The following is a 13,520-nucleotide window of genomic DNA, read 5'->3' as shown; positions in this document are numbered from 1 at the left end:
AAAAAAAAAAACTAGAGTGAAAAAGGTGCTAAACTAACTTGATCCATGCTCATGGAGAAGAGAGGGAGGAGCTACAGAACTTATAAAATAATAACTGTGACCATGCAAATGTGGAGGCATAGGAGACATTAAAGGGAATTTTGGGAAATACTAAGGGACTTATGGGGGATGAAGTCCAAGGTTCAAAATATCCATTTATAAACTGAAATCATTCTGTTCATGATGACTCATTATATCACAGTAGTATTTCATCACCATCATATACAGCAATTTGTTCAGCCATTGCCCAATTGAGGGACATCCCTTTAGTTTCCAATTCTTTGCCACCACAAAAAAGAGCAGCTATAAATATTTTTATATAAACAGGTCCTTTCCCATTTGCTCTCTTTAAAAAAAATATCATTATAAAAGATGGATATCTGAAATCAACATAACCAAGATTAGAAGTGAAACAATAAATTGTGGGAGGGAGGAATTTTATAACAAATTTCTCTGATAAAGGACTTATTTTTTAAATATATAGAGAACCAAGTCAAATTTTTAAGTACATAAGCCATTTCTCAATTGGCAAATTGGCAAAGGATATGAACAAAGAGTTTTCAGATGAAGAAATAAAAATGATCAATAATCACCTGAAAAAAGTTATAAATCATTATTGATTAGATAAATCCATATTAAAACAGTTCTGAAGTACCACCTCACATGTATTAGATTGGCCAATATGATGGTAATGGAAAGTGATAAATTTTGGAGGGAATGTGGCCAAATTGGGACACTAATGTATTTTTGGTGGAGCTGTGAACTGATCCAACCATTCTGGAGGGCAATTTGAAACTATGCCCAAAGGGATATAAAACAGTACATACCCTTTCATCCAGTAATACCACTATTAGGTCTGTATGAAAAATATGTTTTAAAAAGAGGAAAAGACTTTCTTGCACAAAAATATTTAAAGGATCCTTTTTTGTGGTATATGATGGTGATGGAATACTATTCTATAAGAAATGATGAACAGGATGATTTTGGAAAGACCTATATGAACTGATGCAGAGTGAAATTAGCAGAACCAGAAGAATATTGTACATAGTAGTAGCAATATCGTTTAATGATAAACTGTGAAAGACTTAGCTATTCTCGGTAATAGAGTGATCTAGGACAATTCTGAAGGACTTATGACAAAGAATGCTAACTACATCCAGAGAATGAACTATTGGAGTTGGAATGCAGATCAATGCACACTATTTTTCACATTTTTTGTAGTTTTTATTTTGAGGTTTAGGTTTTATATGAGTGTTCTCTATAAAAATGTAGAATATGGAAATACATTTTGCATGATAATACATATATAACTCAAATCAAATTGCTTACCACCTCCAAGAAAATAGAGGGAGGAGGAAAAGGGAGATAATTTGGATCATATAACTTTTGAAAACATGTAAAACTATTATTACATGTATTTGGTAAAATAAAATATCTTTACAAAATTATTTTAGGTCAATTTCAATAAAACAGTTTTACCTTTGAATTAAAGTAGTTTTAAACCTTAGCAGTAATGATAATCTTCATAATTTGTAGTGGGATTTGTTCATTGCAAAGTTCTATAGTAAAGTGATTTATAACATATACAACAAAATTCCAGAAGTTTTCAGAATTTTCTGTCATCTGTTATAAATACCTAGAGTTTTTAAATTCACCATTAGCTTAGACTTGCCTAGACATTGTTATTTCTGGCACTTAACCTTACTCTTTAATATATGTCCTTATATATTAACTCTCATTCTTATTTATTGTTAGATGAATGAAGAAAAATGAAAGATTCTTACAAAGTTCCTGATCTCATCTAATTAGCTTAAGTTTTATTGACATTTTAAAACATTATTGTTTAAATTTCCCCATCTTTAGTGTGATGATTAACCAGAGAAAGGGGCAAAAATCCCTTAGTGGAATACAGCAATTATTTAAGTACTTTCAACTCTTATCCTAGGCAAAAAGAAGGCAACCAGAGTGGGTTGTCACCATAGATATAAGATATCAGGTAACCATGATCAGGACTTTTTAACTGGAAATGTTCCAGTGAACAGTCATCAACAGGTGGCCTGGACTCATTGAGCAATGAAAATATCCAAGGCAAAAATAGTCTATTTCATCCCCTCACTGGCTTTTCCTGTCCATTGAACCATGTTTCTTCACATATTTTCCATTGAATTCTTTTTGGATGTAAGCACTTTTCTAAGCAGCTTTGCAACTTCCACAATGACTTCATTTAATTTTAGGGTTTGAATAGTGAAGGAATTAAAGTACATTTATTTGTTTTTGCCATTCATGATAAACCATTTGATTTATATAATTTGTTAGGTAGTATCTGTAACTATGACTTTAGAAAGGTTATTCCCAGTTGTTAGTTAATTGTGATAGATAAGGAGAGAGTTAGGTTAAGAATTCTTGTTATCAACCTTGGAATGTTAAGTACCCATTTTGACTAAATCCTGATTCTGGAAAAGATAACAGAACTAATCACTGAGTCAGTTATAAAAAATGGAATTTATTACTAGAAGTGATTACTTGTAAGAATTTATGTCAATAACAGAATCCTCAGATTCTATGACCCAGAAAGATTACTCTCTTTTATCTTAAGTCTCTTCCTAGATTCATTGTGGTTTGTTGATTCAGAGGGTATTTGTTATAGGATCAATAAAATGCTTGGACTTTGTACTAGAATGCTAGGAGCTAACCTATACTGAACATTTGCTTTTGTTAATCACTGGTACTAATTAGCTTTCAAAAGCCTATAAAAACAAACTATGTATGTCTAAACAATTTTTTTTTTCACTACAGACTATAAGTGATGAGACCTCTGACTTATCTGTGCCCACAAAAATAAAATCAAACTTCAGCTTAGTATTTTGGCCAAGATTTCTTGATTTCTTCACAGAAATAAATGCATAGGGTGGTATATCATCATATAATAGTTTGAAGAATGAATACAGTGATCCCTCACCTATTGCTAGTTACCCTTACGATGGGTGAAAATCCACAAAGCAGTGCTGTTATATTTATTTTATTATTTATATGTATTTTAAGCCTTTATAAACCTATCCCACTATCCTATTGCCTTGTAAAGGGATTGAAATAAATTCAGACTTTTATGAAAACTTCACAAAAACACAATACCATAGAGCAACACTATGCACAATGATCAGATGTGGATGTGAAGTAGACAAGGAGAGATGCTGAATATATATATAATGATTACTATATATAGGCACAGTTCAGGAGAGCAAAGAGACCAGTGCTACAGTCACTAAGCCAATCAGCACCCAGAATACAGAACACAGTGCTGTTGTCGGTCACTTTTAAAAATTGTGCCAATTTAAAAAGGCAATAGTGTGCCATGTACTGTCTCACATTGGCAAATTTGTGCAAGCAGTAGTGGTGTACTGCATTTCCATTGTATACAATATGATATTCATCCATAAAATTCTGCAATATGGCAAAAATGCTGTAATACAGAATTGCATATATTAAACCCACGATATAATGAAACTGTGATAAATGAAGTGTGATATAGTAAGGGACAACTGTTTAGGAACATCCATTGGATAATTATTATAAAGTCTTGTCAGTGAAGTAAAGGATCACTCAGAGTGAACTTCAATTTTCAGATCAGGAAACAGATGAGCTATAAGTCATGAATTCCACCTATTTTTGGTAATAACTCTCTCAAGCTTATCATACTCTCAAAATGAATAACTTATTTTCTGCTCATTGGCTTCCAATATAGTGATATTTTCATTTCCATTACTCTATCCTAGGAAACATCAGGGGTTCCTTTTTATTCTTACATCATCCATGAACAACTTTCAATGTTGCCACATCCCTCAATTCAGAAGTCAGAGAAAAAATAGGGAGAGATGGGAACCTGATTGGTTTCTAATTTAAGAGAGATTTTTATACTTAGAAACAACCAGTGCATGAAGAAATAAATGCAATCAGGAAAATATCAATACTGATTCAATTTAACCATTTATGGAGAAATTTACCATGGGAAAAATCTATTTTAGGGTTGCTAAACCATGTGTTGAGCTTATAAATAAAGTGATAAAAGTTGATTATTTAGATGTACAGATGGAAACAATAAAAAGAGAACATTTAAAAGCTAAACACTTTTATCAATTATATCAATTATAACAGAAAATCAATTAGTATTTATTGAGTAAAATGCAAATCCAGTTAACTATAAGAAGTTCAATGGATATGTTGTTTGTTTCAACTATGCTCTCATTTAACTTTACTCAGGAAACAAAGAATATAATTTTCAAAATTAAGAAATCATTAAAATTTTGATCCAAAAATCTTGGACTCTTAGTTTTCTTCTTAGGATCCATAAATATCCTTCAAATTCACTTCGTCCTCACAGGGGCCACAAAATAGATATGTTAAATTGGCATAAAACATAAAAGATACAATGACAAATGAGAGAGGTTGCTGAGCCATATCATGTGAGGCAAGGTTAAATAAACTGGTGAGTGAAACTTTTACTAAATATAAAAAATTACTTGATATGCAAAGACATATGGATTTCCACATTAATCAGCAAAATTAATACAGAAGGTCAATGACAAATTAGAACTTACTGATATAAAGAAAGCAAGAGAGACACAAGTGGTTGCATAAGGTCAATTCACGTCTCTAAATAAATATTCTCAATTCTCTAAATAAAGCATGGAACAAGGCAACCAGAAGATATAAAGGTACAAAGAAAAGAAGAAAAGTTTCATAACAGTCACTACAAAGCATATTATAAAGAGCCAGTTAAGGTGGATTTTTTTCAATAGTCATGAAGCAGTGAGGCCCCTGTTATAGTAAGATAAAATAAATTTGTGGTGAATCCAGTGAGCATAATTGAATACTTTCCAGTAGCATTCAACAGTATCAATGTGGAAATAGAGAAGATTACTGGTAGTATTAATCTAGGGTTGGAATTTGGTAAGACATAGGACAAAGGGACAAGAAATTAAAAAGTAGCACATAGCTTAAATTGAACTTATCAAACATGAAAAAAGACAACAGAATAAGGAAAGTGTGGACTGAACAGGATGTATGGAATAGAAAACCAGAAGATATAGAAAGAATGAATGTCAAAGTAAGAAAAAGGAATAGATTTTAGAGTGAGAAAGTAGGATAGACTGAAAGTAGATTATGGTCAGAGAGAGAAATTTTAGAGTTTCTACATAATGATGATCTTGTTAATGGGTGAAGAAAATATTTAATTTATAATCTTTGGTATGGATGGCTGAAGTGGAGCAAAGATGTAGATCATGACAGATAACAGACAAAATAGGAGACATGTGCTTTCTCTTTTAACATAACTTTTATTTTCCCCCAATCTGTCATTAACAAGCATTTTTTCTCATACTATATCTTCCTTCCCTTTGGGAAAAGAGAAAAAATGCTCAAAAAATATAGTAAAGAAAAATAAAATGCCTCATTAGTAAGTATATCTATATCTATATCTATATTTTTCATTCTGCATGTTGAGTCACATCTCTGTCATGAAGTGAATAGCTCTTCTAGTATCATAATTGGCCATTGTCTTGATCTGAGTTCTTGTATCTTTTTAATTTTATTTATCTATAAAATTGACATGTATATTCTAGTCGCTAATTATTAAGGCAGTGCATGGAATGGAAATCAATACCATGATCCAAGGACTAAGTCTTTGAGAATGGCTATGGAATGACCCAGAAGCTAGGAAATGACTATTACAAGGTTCTGTACTGAAGGGTTAATATAAATCTTAAGGAGTCAAGGTTGCTGAACAATGATGTCAAAGGAATGGTCTAGATAAGAATCATTTAGAATTAAAGGCTATGTCTGCTTCTTTTCCAGGCCTAATGTGCAATGGTTGAAGAAGAGGGATATCTACTACAGGAGAGTGTAAGGGAGGAAAAGGGGTTTTTATGGGTTCAGTATATTAAAAGGTGGTCACCAGAGGATTGAACTATTATCAATCCTCAATTAAGAATAATCTCAAGTCAAAACTTACTTTTATGGAAGTTTATTTACATAAGAAGAGAGAGAGAGGGGGGGGGGTGGGGGGAAAGCAGAGATAAGAATCTACCTCACTAATTAATCCAGGTAGATCTTAACCCTCAGCCTAGGGTTAAAGGGACTGAGGCCAGGAGGTGAATGGAACAAACTTCATTCACAGAGTCTCTAAAAGGAAGTTTCTTAATAGAAGTTCAGGAAGATTCAGTCTTTAAACTCACCATGAGGAACAGTCTCCGTCACGAACCAGCAAAACTCCCTCAGGTCCCCTTCACCAAACCAGAAGCAGCCTCACTCACTCCTTGGAAGGGCCACATATATATCACTTCCAGTGCCTTCCCTTAGCCTTCATGTCCAATCACAATAGACACTTCTCATAGAAAGCGTAGGGGGTGGTCCATTGATTCTTAGGACCTCCCAGAATTGGAAGGTGCTCACACCTTTTGTGATTAAATCTAAAGATGGGCAGTGTAGAATGAATTTATCACAAGAGGGCAGCTGGGTATATAGTGTCTTCAGGAAGTTATCAGATTCCATTAGTACCCAGAAAATAAAACCAACTTAAGTGAAAAGTTCTGGAAAGAAAGGGACCTCATTACAATCATAGAGGTCTTCCACAATGAAATGGGATGATAGTAGAATAGGAAAGTATGGGTAGAGATAGCAGAGGAAAATAATTTTTGCCTCAGAAGTCAATGATTGCACAACATGATGAACATAGGTATTGCTTAATCACCCATGTACAACACATATCATATTACCCGTCATTTTGTGAAGGGCATAGTTAGGGAATGGAGACAACATGAATCACAAAAAGTAAGAAAAAAACTATTAAAAATTGGACTGACATGTAGAAAAATAAAATTAAGGAGACATTGATTCCAAATGCCAGGGATAAAGGTATGAGGAAAAGGGAATTTGCCATAACATGGAAAAACCTATTTTTTAGGTCCCAAACTGAGCTAGTTATAGGGGTGATAGAATCAACTTCATCTTTAAGAGGTGATCACTGCCAAAATAAAAATTCTGAATGGAGATAAGAAGTTCTGCATTGATTTCTGAGTTAATTAATGAATGATCTTCTTGTTTCCCAGAAGGAATGGAACTCATGCTCAACATAAGTCCATATATCAGATGACATATCATGAGTCATAATTTGAAGGTAACCCATACATTCCATAAGAACTCATGTCCCAAGTTTTTTTAAGTGATTATTTATTTTAAATATATTTTAATGATTTTATCATGTGTTTTTTTTTTCCTTTTCTCCACCTCTTTAGCTCTAATTGAACAAAATGAAGGAAAAAATATTTAGTCAAGTTCTGCAAGATTAAAAAATGTATAACTTATTCAGTACCTTATATTCATCACTTTTCTCTTAGGATGGGAGGAAGTTACATGTGTCATCTTTAGTCCTTGGGAATCAAAACTTGTCATTTCATTGGTACAAGTTCTCAAGTCTTTATTATATTTTTTATTATAATGTTGTTAATATATAAATTTTTCTGATATTTCTCACTTCATTCAGTATTAGTTCATAAAGTCTTACCAATTTTCTCTGAAAATATCCATTTTGCTATTTCTGATGGTACAATAATATTCTATTGCATCTTATATACCATAATTTATTTTCACTCACCTTAGTTCTTAATTACTGCCTTCTGCAATCCATTTAGCACTCCTAGTCTTCGAATTTCTTTTAAACCCTTACCTTCCATCTTGGAATCAATATGAGGTGTTGGTTCCAAGAAAGAAGCATGGTGAGGGTTAGGCAATGGGGGTTAAGTGACTTGCCCAAAGTCACACAGCTAAGAAGTATATGAGGTCAAATTTGAACCCAGGACCTCCAGCCTCTGGGTTTGGGCTCTCAATCCACTGAGCCACCTAGCTGCCACCACCAGCCTTTAAATTTTTGATGGAAGTATTTCCCTCAGATCCACAGTTTTATTATCTCTAGTGTTGAAACCCCGGACTGAGACTCAGATTTTACTACAATCCTGAGACTATTCTAACTAGATCACTGAAGTCTAGACTGAGGCCATCTAGACTTATGCCTTTCCAAATGTCTAAAAGACTTAAAAAGCTTCTAAGTTCTTTGTCTTCATCTGGATCACACATACATTGTGCTAAAATAGTTAGACATTTCAATGGAGAATTTAATGTTAATGGTTTCATCTTTTAATTTTGGGGAAGTTGTGTGAATATTAGGTTCATTGCTATGGGGTTCAGCCTATCGGAGGAAGGGGGATTGTGTTTAGGGGGACTCAGGTTGGGAAGAGTGTAAGAATTCATGAAAATTGTATATTCATATATATTCTAATTCAGTATATCAATGATTGAGGTCTTCTGCAAAGAGGCATTGTTTAAATCTTGCCAAACAAAAATAGGTGTCAGAATGTGACCCACAATGAAGATTGATGATAACAGGGATGAAATAGTAACAGCTGATGAATCGGAGAAAATGCCAAGACTGATTATTTTTCCCTTTGCTACTTCATCTCCAAAATCTGACAGTTTTGGTCCTGCTATGGTCATCTTTCTTCTCATCTGCCAACATCATATTCATTCTCTGTCATTTTATTATTAGCCAATTGGATTCCATCCAGTTTGGGCATACATGAATCTAAGGCCAGTCTGAAGGAACGTCACATTCAAGTCATATTCAAGATAGAAAAGTCCACTTAATATTAATTATGGAACATTCTCACAGCCAACTAAGACATAGAATATCTTAGACATCTTTTAATAATGATTCACCCTTTTACATCCATGGCAAAATCATTTATTACATTTCTCCTTTTTATTCCCAGAACTAACTCTGATAAACTATATCCTTAAGCCCCAGAGTTAGATTTAGTAACTTCTGTGAATATTATTTTTGAATGGCTTATTTTCTGACTTATATAGCATTATTTCTTGATTTGGGGTTCTTCAAAAATAAACTTTTACATTAAATTTGTATCTATTAACTCATTTTAAAACAGTGCTATTTCAAATATTTAAAAGATACCAATAATTCTAACTTTGAACTAGATGAGCAGCAATCTATTTTAGACTTCAATTTTACAGCATAGTCCAGATAAAGATGATTAAACACAGAAATAGTTTCGACCATATAAAATTTCTGCTTTTTTGAAAAAATTGAAGATCACTTCTAATTTTCTCTAAACCTATGGTAATTGATCATGAGTGCAAGGCAGATCATGCCATTTTCAGGTATTCATAAATTCCAATTTGACAGCAGTCATCTTTTTCTCTGCACTAGAATCATAAATATTATAAATTCAGCATAAACAAAGCAACTGAAAATTCATGAAAACATTGTAAAATACCATTTTTCATTCATAATTAGATTTTTAAATATATATAACTTTATTCTTTGTTGGCTTTCTATGGAATCTTAGAATTCAAATTTTAAAAAATAAGGAAAGTAAGCAGTGAAGTAATGAGAAATTAAAATCAGTATTATTTAGGATCTGTAAGAAGGGGAAAAAATATATATATATATGTATATATATATAAGGTGTGATCACCAGGAATCAATCAGATTTAGATTGATTCCATAATTAAAAATAGGCCCAAGTCAGGATAGCTTTTATAGTAGTTTATTTACAATTAGGAAGGTTGAAGGTAGGGAGATAGAGAGAGAGAGAAACTCTGGCCAGACTAGAGGTCTAGCCTGGAAGAGGATTTAGAGCTAAATTAAACAAGGTTACTAGCCACAAAACCTTGACAATTAGAGAAGCAAAGAAGCCTCCTTGAGGGTAGATATTCTAGAAGGCCAAGAGAAGAGAAAGGAAGTCAGCCTAACTTACCCACATGACAATTCAGAGGGGAGCTGCCTGAGGTCTCACCAGAGATCCTTCTACACCAAGTTCAAAGCACCAACTGCCTTCACAGGAAGTTACCAGCATATTTGAGAGATAGCATCTTTAGTCACTTCCTGTATCCACTTCTAATTCAAGTGGACAAATGGCAGCCTCAACACTGTTTTGGACTGCCCAAAGGGCAGTCCTTTGTTCTTGATTTGTTACTTATTGTCACATGTCTCCCCACCCCACTAAGCAAGGTGGGTTGACATTATCTCTGATGGCTAGAGTTTTAACTATGAATGGGGTAGAGCTAATTCCATTTACACAGACCATAATCAAAGCCAACAAAATCTCTGATCATTTTTTGGTTATTTTAAGACATTATTTCAGACAAATGTAATAATTTAATATTAAAAATTTCTAGTAGTGATTAAATCCATAAATCTCCAAAATGTTTTAGATTAATATAAGAATAGTTTGTTTTTTTTTCCCTTTTAAACAAAACAAAAATAGAAAAAAAATTACTAAACCAATGTATATATCAACCCAAACAATATTTGTATCTTTTTCTGTCATTTATAGCATAATATTCTATGATCCTATAATGTATTTTCCTAAAGTCAAAATTCCATACATTTTTCTTACTGCATTTAAGAACCATAATATTTCTTCCCTGCCCTTTTCTAATTCCTTAGAATTTAAAACTCAATTATTTATGAATTACTGATAAAAAATTGAGTTCAAATTAATTTTATTGTTTATATTTTTTTGGACTTAAGTAAGAAAAAACAGAAATAAAATAACTTTGAAATCATAAGCTTTATTTTGGTTTTAATGGAATAAAATGTATATAAGGATTATATATAAATATATATATATGTATGTATGTATGTATGTATGTATGAATCAATCTGGAAATGGGTACTACTAAAAATTCCAGTTATAAGTGCATACATTTTGCAAATGGAAGATTTACAAAACATTTAAATAATCTTTAACCTTTAATTTTCTCTCATGAGTAAATTTACCTTAGTTTCCCAGTTCACTAGATGTAATATAGATCATATATACATAACTCCATGTTGAAGTAGATTATTTTTCAAGGTGTTATATTTCTTTTATCATATATATTTTAGCTGGAAGCAGGAGTCTCTAAACCATGCAAAATTCAAATAGGCTTATCTTCTTATTTCTTAGCTTTATAAAAATGTCACAGAAGCATATAATTTTTGCATTGGAAAGAACCTTAAAAGTTATCTAGTCTATTTTATATATAAGGAGACTAAAGAAAATTAAGTGATCAGGCCAAGCTATCATACATAAGTAGCAAAAACTGGTCTGGAAAGAAGGCTCTTTGACTTTAAATCTATTATATTTTGGGCTGTACCATATTTTCTCAATGCAAATTGTTTCTTCGGGGCCATGAACTTGGTGCAGATCATTTTGAAGAGTGGAGCAAAGTTTGTTCCTTAGAAAAGCTTTGAGCAAGAGGCATTACTACTGAAATAGCTTGGATTTTACCACAAAACATTATTTTATGGGGAGAGGTATTCCCAGTAAGTAGAAATCACAATTTTATAAGACCTGACGAAGTTTTAAGCCAGAAAAAAAAAAATTAGATAAAAATCTCTAAGGGGATTCCATGTCACATTCAAATGAACTTTTTCCCAATCCACTAGACACTTTTCATGAGATACTGGGAATATTATATCAGAACTGTCAAATTTTGATAAGTGCTTCTGAAATTTAATTCATTGTATTCAGAGTGCTTTGGAACCCATAATAGAGTATTAATTAGAAATCTCTTATTTTATCCTCACACTCAAAGTTGTTTGCATTGCTGCAAGTATATGAAGAGAAACTATTTTTAGCATGGAATTTAGAACATTTTTAGATGTGTGAAGAAAGGACTTGGGTTTTCAATGTTTACTGTAACATCTTATAAACAGGTCACTTTGCTAGTGACAAACTAGCTGAAAAACACCTTTGTTAAGGACCCAAGCTTTTGAATTGCCTTCTCTATATTTTTAGAGTTTCTAGTTTTCATCCCCTGATTCACTCACAAGATTGGTTTCCTTACTATATATGAAGAGCCAGTTGCTGGGTAATGTGAAGATACAAAAACACTAAGGAGCTGACAGTGAAGCGTAGTGCTGGTAAAGCATATGCACAAAGAACTAATCAAAGGGTACAAAATATCTAGAGATATAAAAAGTTCCCTGGATGAAGAAATCAAGAAAAGCTATGAGTTGAAGAAAGTCATATCGAAGTTAGCACATGAAGGATAGCTATGCTTTCATTTAATCAATTAAGAGGGTCAATATATAGGTGGATTAGATCTTAGTTTGGAGCCATGGTAATATCTTAGTGGACAATAATCAACACCTATTTAAATAAGACCTCCATTTTGCATATTTAAGAACAGGATTAATTATGTAAACCAATCAAATCACTTCTACTACCACTCCTACCACCACAAAGGCAGTGATAAAATATAGTTCCCTCTTACAACAACACTGTGGAAGCCTTTAGGACTAAATCAAATCAGTCAAGTGTGAAAAAGTCACTCTTAACTTAAATGTCTCTGACGGAGCTATTGAACCAACTGGAGTTTTAGGACACAAAAAGAGTGTTCAGATTGGCTTAGTCAAGCTGGTCATACTCTGTCACTCTTCTTTCAAAATAACAGAGCAGACTCAAATGAGTTAGAATAAAATTTGGAACTATACTCAAAAAGTTACTAAATTGCAAACTCTATGACCCAGTAACACCACTACTATATCTCTACCCAAAAGATGGCGTATTGAATAGAGCAATGGTCTTGGAATTAGGAAGACCTGACAACAAATCCAGTCCCCCAAAACACTAGCTGTGTGGCTCTGGGCAAGTCACTTGACCTCTCTCTGCCTCTTCCTCAGCCCTAAAATGGAGACATTTAATAGTGTATTCTTCAGAGGAATGTTCTGTGGACCAAATGAGATATAGTAGTATTTGGTATATAGTATATTCAATGAATGCTTATTTATTTCCCTCCAAATAGAGCAAAGGAAGAAGAATGGATTTTTGTATTAAAATATTTAGAGAAGATATTTTTGTTTTGGCAAAAAAGCTAGAAAACTATGGGAGTGTTCATCATTTGGGGAATGGCTGAACTAATTAAAATCTATAAATGTCATGTAGTTTTATATATGATGAAGGGGATGGTTTCATAAACCTAGAAAGACTTGTATAAAATGAAGTATAATGAAGTAAGCAGAACTAGAACAATTTACATAATAACAACATTGTAAAAACAAACAACTCTAAAAGCCTCTGATTAATGCAACAGCCTTCCGTGTTTCCAGAGAACTCAGATGAAATATGCTATGAACCTCTTAAAAGAGAATTGATAGACTCAGCTTGCATTTTGAGACATATTTTCTGGACATGACCAATGAAAAAAATAGTTTTGCCTGTCTATATGCATTTTTAAAAAGGCTTTGTCATCTTTTCCTTTTCAGTTATTTTTGTTTAATTTTTCCCTTTGTAGATGGAGGGTGAGACAATAGATTTTTTGTTCATTATAAAATTAAAATTTATTTTAAAGTAAATATCAGACCCCCCAAAACACAATCAGATTCAAGCAAATAAGAAACAGAAAGGGAAATATATATATATATA

At 32.6% G+C, this 13,520-nt stretch overlaps 1 pseudogene; it reads left to right on the top strand.

Annotated features, from left to right (window-relative positions):
• The first annotated feature begins 5,053 nt into the window (after positions 1-5,053).
• The window catches only part of LOC123252284, a 41,248-nt pseudogene continuing 32,781 nt past the window's right edge, over positions 5,054-13,520 (top strand).

This window comes from Gracilinanus agilis, chromosome 6, assembly GCF_016433145.1.
Source record: "Gracilinanus agilis isolate LMUSP501 chromosome 6, AgileGrace, whole genome shotgun sequence".
In the NCBI taxonomy this organism is placed as follows: domain Eukaryota; kingdom Metazoa; phylum Chordata; class Mammalia; order Didelphimorphia; family Didelphidae; genus Gracilinanus; species Gracilinanus agilis.
Note: the sequence above shows the minus strand (reverse complement) of the source record. Positions and strands in the feature narration are given on the sequence as shown.